Source organism: Schistocerca cancellata, chromosome 8 (assembly GCF_023864275.1).
Source record: "Schistocerca cancellata isolate TAMUIC-IGC-003103 chromosome 8, iqSchCanc2.1, whole genome shotgun sequence".
NCBI classification, from domain to species: domain Eukaryota; kingdom Metazoa; phylum Arthropoda; class Insecta; order Orthoptera; family Acrididae; genus Schistocerca; species Schistocerca cancellata.
The window spans coordinates 317,133,902-317,143,151 of NC_064633.1; the positions used below are offsets into that span (position 1 = coordinate 317,133,902).

A 9,250-nucleotide genomic window follows, 5' to 3' on the forward strand; every position below is an offset into this window, starting at 1 on the left:
TTTAAAAAATGAAAGCAGTCAAGACCGACAGTAAAAAACTTGTTTTATGAACGGTTATTGGGGATTTTCTCTTAGAAGATTCCAGAGTGTAACAAAAAGATGTGACCAGACTCAGGAAATATTACTCATACGTAGAGAAAGACAGTGTGTTTATATGGGCATGGGTCCGGGAAACGGTTTATTCCCATGTCAGAGCTCATTTTCTGTTTCTCTTCGTAATCACATTAATCATGGGAGACGGAAAGGAAAAGAACGTGTCAGCACAGCGTGAAACTATTTCCTAAATGGAATGCTCGTAATGACCTACGTTAGCAAGGATACATGCATCAATCCCCTTCGCATTGAATCCCAGAACCGCTGAGTGTATCCCTGGAGAACTGCACAGCCTTCCGCAGTACTGGCATGGCGGCTCTGTGCATCCTGTACTGAAGTTCCATACGGTAGAGCTCTCAAAGGTCCCCACAAATAAAAGTCTAGCGGGCTTTGGTCCACAGAGCGTGGAGGCCGGGGAACTGCTCCACCTGTGTCCATCTGTTTGTAACGGAATCTGGTATTTAGAGCCTATATGTCAACACAGGCAATGAATTTAATCACATACCAAGGAAAGCAATGAAGTTAGTCGGATGTCAACAAAAGCAATGAACTGAGGCAACTGCCAACACTACCTTCGTCCAATTGGAACGAAACACAGTGGCGTGAGCCTAAGATTTATTTATTTATTCAACCTGAGGCAACGGCCTTGTCGCAGTGGATACGCCGGTTCCCGTCAGATCACCGGAGTTAAGCGCTGTCGGGCGTGGCCGGCACTTGGATGGGTGACCATCCGGGTCACCATGCGCTGTTGCCATTTTTCGGGGTGCACTCAGCCTCTTGATGCCACTTGAGGAGCTACTCGATCGAATAGTAGCGGTTCTGGTCAAAGAAAACCACCATAACGACCGCGAGAGTGGTGTGCTGACCACACGCCTCTCCTGTCCTCAGCTGAGGATGAGACGGCGGTCAGATGGTCCCACTGGGCCACTTGTGGCCTGAAGACGGAGTGCCTTTATTTAACCTGACCTTACAGTGGACTAGGTTTTCATACGTATGGTACAGTTTTTACATCATAGTTATCCAAGAAATAACAATTTTAATATGACAAATAGTACTGAAATGATTTGAGCGTGTACAGTGACAATGTAAGTAATACTATGAAGTAATAAAGTTAATACTGGCAAATACTTGTACTACTGCTGCCACTAACAGTGATAATGATGATAATAATAATAATAATAATAATAGTATTAATGACAGTAACATTGACAATAATATTGTAAATAATAACAATAACGAAAGTTGCAGGTATAAATAGAGTTAATATTTATGCAAAACAGATGTTTTCTGACGTTGGGAGGTCTCAGGAAAGGAAGGTTAACGAGATTGCACCAGCTAAGAATACTGGTAAATGAGTAAGACCTGCTTGGAAAGAGGGATGTACAGGGGTAACTAGTGCGTGGACGTGCCACAGTAATCGTTATTGTTGCTTTAGCAGATACGTCATTATCTGTCTTCTGCGGATGGAGATGTTATTCCGTTCTCTAATAAACTACGAGAGATTATTCCACAGTCGGGTTCCTGCTACTGAGAAGGACTTCGAGGAAGTGGCTGAAGAATGGAGTGGGACAAAAGGATTATACTCTGATGAGAACGGGTGTTTCTGTCATGTTGTTCAGACAAGAGTGTTAAGATCGAGGAGAGGTATGGGGAACGTGTAAGCTGATAAGACAGGAGAGAACACCGGGGCTATAGAAATGCCTGCATTTGTCTGCATGCCTCAGGATAGCGGTACATATGATGGTCAAATGTGATCAAAGAATCGAACATCACATATGTAATGAACACAGGTATTCACAGCCAGTTCCAAGCCCCGTAAGCTTTCCTGAGGAAGACTTAGCGGGATTAAAACTTAGTTTTCAATCCAACCAAACGTAACCAAATGGGTTATTTTGAATATTTAAGAAAACGTCTCGTGTAATTCTGGTGCGTTCTGTTTCCGAATGCCTCCCGTCATTAAAGTGATTATGACGATAAGTAGAAAATGAGCTCTGACATGGAAATAAAGCGTTTCCGGACCGAAGTCTATATAACATATTTTTTTCCTCCATGTGTGAGAAATGTTTCCTGAAAGTTTGTTCATAACTTTTTGTTATACCCTGTATGTCAATTTTTGCAGTTCTCTTTAGTTGCAGAAAATGAATTATTGTACGATACTCCAGATTAGCTATGTTTACCATGGCTACAGACTCGTAACTGCAAGTGAAAAAAAATTTTGTTACGTAATTCGATTTTTTCAAGGTGACAATTAAAATTTTATGACAGTGCATCGTATTCCGTGCTGCCCAGAAAGTTTAGATCACAGAGGGTCTCCAATAAGGAAGTAACTCACTCCCTACAGATTTAAGAGAATATTCTAAATCCAAAAAAGCCGGCGAATAGCTATCAAATGTTCAAATGTGTGTGAAATCTTATGGGACTTAACTGATAAGGTCACCAGTCCCTAAGCTTACACGCTACTTAACCTAAATTATCTTAAGGACAAACACACACTCCCATGCCCGAGGGAGGACTCGAATCTCTGCCGCGATCAGCCGCACAGTCCATGACTGCAGCGCCTAAGACCGCTCGGCTACTCCCGCGCGGCCATAGCTATTAGAATCTGGATGCTAGCAGATGGATGAAACCCCATACACGTGACAAACAAAGGATCTGAATTACTTTCCGTTTGAACGTTTAACGGCGCGTCACAACAAGCAGATATGGGAACTCTGAATATTGTGTCAGCATTCATAGCGAAAAGAATGGCCCTGCTGGAGAGGGATAACCGGTGCGCGCCATCTGGTGGCGACCAGAAGCTGCGGGCACATTGAAAGCCAGCAACAGCTGACTGCCCACTGCGCTGCTGCGGCAGATGGCAACCCTTCCAGCTCCAGCCCACTCCGCTATCTCGCCCCCACGCTCTTATCTGGCTGACAATGACATAGGGACAACGGGCGACGGCTGGGTGAGAGGCTTGCGGAGTTTTAAGTAATTATCAGAATAGCAATACTGCCTATAACCGCTCTCTTGCCTTCTGGGAATGTTGAAAGGTGTGTGAGTAAATTTTCGTAGGAACTGGATGTCTGGAATCACCCTCATACATTTTGAATTGCTTAGACATGCGCGAGCAGTCTCTGCAGTGACACTGCTATACAGAGAGATGAGTTCAAGGTGATATTTGCTCTGCGAAGATGCAAGCCAGATTTATCTGTTGGTAGCGGGGAGAAGAGAGGAGAAAGATAGTTGAGCTATAGTGTTATATGTGAACAATCGAGTTTTGGTTTAGTACCGGCAAACAGCAAACAAAGAAAATTTTTGGCAATGTTATTATGGATCAAATGGTTCAAATGGCTCTGAACACTATGGGACTTAACATCCAGACTGAAGAAGCGCCTAGAACCGCTCGGCCACACCGGCCGGCTTATTATGGATCAGTAGAATTTTAACATTGGTACGATTATACTCTTTGTGCAGAATGTATTACAGATAACGATTAGGTTTGTTTCGTTTGCGGCAGTGGTTTGATAATGCACCATTCTTAATTCGTCAGACTTTCAGTTCAGGAATACTTTTGCTCTCAATTTTTTTTTGCAAGGATTTATCGATCATTGTAAGATAAATAGTGATTTAAAAGAATGTGCTCCGTCTTCAGACCACAAGTGGCCCATCGGGACCATCCGACCGCCGTGTCATCCTCGGCTGAGAATGCGGATAGGAGGGGCGTGTGGTCACCACACCGCTCCCCCGGTCGTTATGATGGTTTTCTTAGATCGGAGCCGCTACTATTCGGTTGAGTAGCTCCTCAATTGGCATACGAGGCTGAGTGCACCCAGAAAAATAGCAACAGCACGTGGCGGCCCGGATTGTCACCCATCCAAATGCCGGCCACGCCCGACAGCAGTTGACTTAGGTAATCTGAGGGGGAACCGGTGTATCCATTGCGGCAAGGCCGTTGCCGTTTTAAAAGAAGCTGAACTATTATTAAAATATCATGAAATGTTTTTATGTCAAATGATACGAGAGTGCTATTGAGTTCATTTAACGCAGAGTCATTGTTCACATCCCAAGAGTCAATTAATTTTCATTTTATTTGGAACCATTATCAAAAACTATGAATCAAGAATAGTAGCAATGTTTTTAGAGAGCGCATCGCACCTTTGCATATCTCAGTAGTCAGAGTTAGCAGCTCTGTTATCGAGACACGCTGTAGCTCGGAGAGCAGTTTGCAAGGCATTTAATTAAAATTCACAGGGACTTTAGTATCAAAGTAATCACTTTTTCATCAAAGTTCATAGTCAGAATTTGTGATAACAAAAAGTTTCAGACAGGGCATAATTTTCTAGAATTCTCGCAGTTAGATTTCTCCATGCTTCTCGCAGTTGATATTTGCAACCAGCAGTTACCGTTACACAAGTTGTCAGCTGGTACGCGCAGTGTTCAAAATAGAAAGCTCGAAGTTTAGCATCTAACAGAAAATTTAACATTAAAAATGCAAGCAACATTACAGACATACTTTCACTAAGATAAGTTTAAACAGATGACTTTCAATGTGACCAAAATATAAGTGATCCTCTATAGCACCATATTTCCAGACCATCAATCCTGCGACGGTCCACAAGTGATGATTAGAGTTCAGACGACGGTGAGCTTTGTCTTAGCAGTGATGGAGGTGTCCTTCCAGATGCGAGCAAGTTTTGCTGTAGAATTTCTCAGTCGAAATGCGCCTTTGGATCTCAGGCTCTCTATCTCTAGTATCAGTGACAACAGATCCCAATTACTCGAAGCGACTGACGACCTCGTACTCAACAATTCTAGTCATGTCGGGTCTGTTGTCAATAAGATGTACTATAATCACCACATTGGTCTCTCTATTGTTGATTTCAGGATCATGTTCTCTCCTTCGTTGAGCCAACCTTCGCATGATGATTTTCAATCGATGGTCCCCTGTTGCAGTTATCAGAGTGCCATCTATACACTTGAGACTGTTAAGTTTTCCTGCCATCTACAACGATCGCGTCATACTAGTTTTCAAGAACATCTCTCATAACTTGCTCACTATATGCACTGAACAACTGCCATGCAGAATGACAACTACACTTGAAAAATCATGGTTTGGATAAATGGTTCAAATGGCTCCAAGCACTATGGGACTTAACTTGCCGCGCGGGATTAGCCGAACGGTCTAGGGCGCTGCAGTCATGGACTGTGCGACTGGTCCCGGTGGAGGTACGAGTCCTCCCTCAGGCATGGGTGTGTGTGTTTGTCCTTAGGATAATTTAGGGACTGATGACCTTAGCAGTTAAATCTCATAAGATTTCACACACATTTGAACATGTTTTTTGGACTTAACATGGTTTGGACACAGCTGTATTTTTCACTTAACTATGTGACCATTTTCAGTCACGTGTGTTGTGGCATCATAATCAGATGTACGAGAACCCATAACCAATATCAGGCATTATGTCACATACGAATATGTCAGTTCATTGACCTGTTAATTAGATTTCCATTTCATGTCAGTTGTTATGAACCAAAAATTTTTATTTTCAATATTTTCATCGGCCTTATGATACAAATACCTTGTAATACCATCAGAGACAAAAGTATCATCAGGAGCGCCACAGGGAAATGTTATAAGAAAGCTTTTGTTCTTTACATACGTAACTGATTTGATGCATAGGGTAAGCAAGAACTACGACTCTTTGGTGATGATGATTTGGTGTACTGGAAGTAACGTCGTTAAGTAACTGTGCACGGATACAAGATGACTTAGAACATCTATGGTGTGATGAATAGAAGCTTGCTCTAAATGTAGAGAAGCGTAAGTTTGTGCAAATAAGTAGGTTCAACAATCCCGTAATGTTCGAACACAGGACTCGCATTCGGGAGGACGACGGTTCAATACCGCGTCCGGCCATCCTGATTTAGGTTTTCCGTGATTTCCCTAAATCGCTCCAGGCAAATAGCGGGATGATTCCTTTGAAACCCTAAAAAGTTTTGGTCATATGTAAAATCGGTAAGCGGATCTAAATCCCCTATTCAGTCACTCGTTGACCACGATGGCACCGAAACAGAGGACGACCGAAGAAAGGCAGAAATACTGAATTCAGTGTTCCGAAACTGTTTCACTGCGGAAAATCGTAACACGGTCCCTGACTTCAGCCGTCGCACGGACGCCAAAATGGAAAATATTGAAATAAACGATATCGGAACTGAAAAACAACTGCTATCACTTAGTAGCGGAAAAGCATCCGGACCAGACGAGATACCCTTAAGATTCTACAGTGATTATGCTAAAGAACTTGCCCCCTTTCTATCAGCAATTTATCGTAGATCGCTGGAAGAACGTAAAGTACCTAGCGACTGGAAGAAAGTGCAGGTCGTTCCCATTTTCAAGAAGGGTCATAAATCAGATGCGAATAATTATAGGCCTATTTCGCTTACGTCAATCTGTTGTAGAATAATGGAACATGTTTTGTGTTCTCGTATTATGATGTTCTTAGGTAATACAAATCTCCTTCATCATAACCAACATGGATTCCGCAAACAGAGATCATGTGAAACTCAGCTCGCCCTATTTGCCCAAGAAATTCACAGTGCCGTAGACACTGGCGAGCAGATTGATGCCGTATTCCTGGACTTCAGGAAGGCATTTGATACGGTTCCGCACTTACGTTTAATGAAAAAAATACGAGCTTACGGAATATCGGACCAGGTTTGTGATTGGATTCAGGATTTCCTAGAAGAAAGAACACAACATGTCATTCTTAACGGTTCAAAATCTGCAGATGTAGAGGTAATTTCGGGAGTACCGCAAGGAAGCGTGATAGGACCTTTATTGTTTACAATATACATAAATGACTTAGTTGACAACATCGGTAGCTCCGTGAGGCTATTTGCAGATGACACGGTTGTCTACAAGAAAGTAGCAACATCAGAAGACTCGTACGTACTCCAGGAAGACCTGCAGAGGATTAATGCATGGTGCGACAGCTGGCAGCTTTCCCTAAACGTAGATAAATGTAATATAATGCGCATACATAGGGGCAGAAATCCATTCCAGTACGATTATGCCATAGGTGGTAAATCATTGGAAGCGGTAACGACCGTAAAATACTTAGGAGTTACTATCCGGAGCGATCTGAAGTGGAATGATCACATAAAACAAATAGTGGGAAAAGCAGGCGCCAGGTTGAGATTCATAGGAAGAATTCTAAGAAAATGTGACTCATCGACGAAAGAAGTAGCTTACAAAACGCTTGTTCGTCCGATTCTTGAGTATTGCTCATCAGTATGGGACCCTTACCAGGTTGGATTAATAGAAGAGATAGACATGATCCAGCGAAAAGCAGCGCGATTCGTCATGGGGACATTTAGTCAGCGCGAGAGCGTTACGGAGATGCTGAACAAGCTCCAGTGGCGGACACTTCAAGAAAGGCGTTACGCAATACGGAGAGGTTTATTATCGAAATTACGAGAGAGCACATTCCGGGAAGAGATGGGCAACATATTACTACCGCCCACATATATCTCGCGTAATGATCACAACGAAAAGATCCGAGAAATTAGAGCAAATACGGAGACTTACAAGCAGTCGTTCTTCCCACGCACAATTCGTGAATGGAACAGGGAAGGGGGGATCAGATAGTGGTACAATAAGTACCCTCCGCCACACACCGTAAGGTGGCTCGCGGAGTATAGATGTAGATGTAGATGTAGATGTAGAAAGGGCACGGCCGACTTCCTTCCCCGTCCTTCCCTAATTCGATGAGACTGATGACCTCGCTGTCTGGTCTCCTCCCCTAAAAAACCCAACCCAGCCCTATGTTCGAACACAGCATTAATAGCGTACTGCTCGACAAAATCACGTCGATTAAATATCTAGGCGTGACATTGCAAAGCGATATGAAATGTAACGAGCAAGCAAGGTCGGTAGTACGGAGGGCGAATGACCGACGTCAGTTGTAATGGGAGAATTCAAGGAAAGTCTAGCTCATCTATCCACTGAATGACAGAAGTCATGGGATAGCAATATGCACATATGGCGGTAGTATCGCGTACACAAGATATAAAGGGGCAGTGCATTGGAGGAACTGTTATTCGCACTCAGTTGAATCATGTAAATGGTTTCCAACTTGACTATGGCCGCACAACGGAAATGAACAGACTTTAAGTGCGGTATGGTAGATGGAGCTAGACGCGTGGGACATTCAGTTTCAGAAATCGTTAAGGAATTCAATATTCCGAGATCCACAGTGTGTCCCGAGAATACCAAATTTCAGGCATTACCTCTCACCGCGGACAAAGCAGTGGCCGACAGCCTTCGCTTAATGAACGAGACCAGTGGCGTTTGGGTAGAATTTTAAGGGCTTAGAGACAAGCAACACCAAGTGATAAAACCGCAGAAATCAATGTGAGACGTACGACGAACGTCTCCGTTACGACAGTGCTGCGAAATTTGGCGTTAATCGGCTGCGGCACCAGACGATCGACGTGAGTGGCTGCGGCACCAGACGATCGACGTGAGTGCCTTTACTAACAACACGACATCGCCTGCAGCGCATCTCCTGGGCTCGTGACCATATAGGCCGGACCCTAGACTATTGAAAAACCGTGGCCTGGTCAGATGAGTCACGATTTCAGATGGTGAGAGCTGGTGGTAGGGTTCGAGTGTGGTGTAGATCCCACGAAGTCATGGACCCAGGCTGTCTACAAAGCACTGTGCAGGCTGGCGGTGGCTCCATAATTGTGTGGGACCTTCACTACCAAGCCAGTTCCATCATCAAATAGATATATTTTAAAATCACCTCTCTTATTAGAAGCCATATCATTTATATCATTTATATTTACAAGAAACAGTAGTGGTCCCAGCACTGACCCCTGGGGAATCCCTCTGTTAAACGTGCAATCCGCGGTGTTTACATGGAATGGACTGGAGCCTCTGGTCCAGCTATACCGATCACTGAATGGGAATGGTTATGTTCGGCGACTTGGATACATCTTCACCCATTCGTAGACATCATGTTCCCAAACAACGATGGAATATCTGTGGATGCCAATCCGGTCACCGACCACACTTGTTGGCAATCGTTTGTAAAACATTCTGGACCGTTCGAGCCAATTCATATCATATATTCATGCAAATACTGGCTTACACCTTGTTATTAAGATTATC

The 9,250-nt window shown here is 43.6% G+C and overlaps 1 pseudogene; it reads left to right on the plus strand.

Moving 5' to 3' along the window:
* Positions 1 to 729: 729 nt before the first annotated feature.
* Positions 730 to 847, plus strand: LOC126095822 (5S ribosomal RNA; annotated as a pseudogene).
* Positions 848 to 9,250: the final 8,403 nt, after the last annotated feature.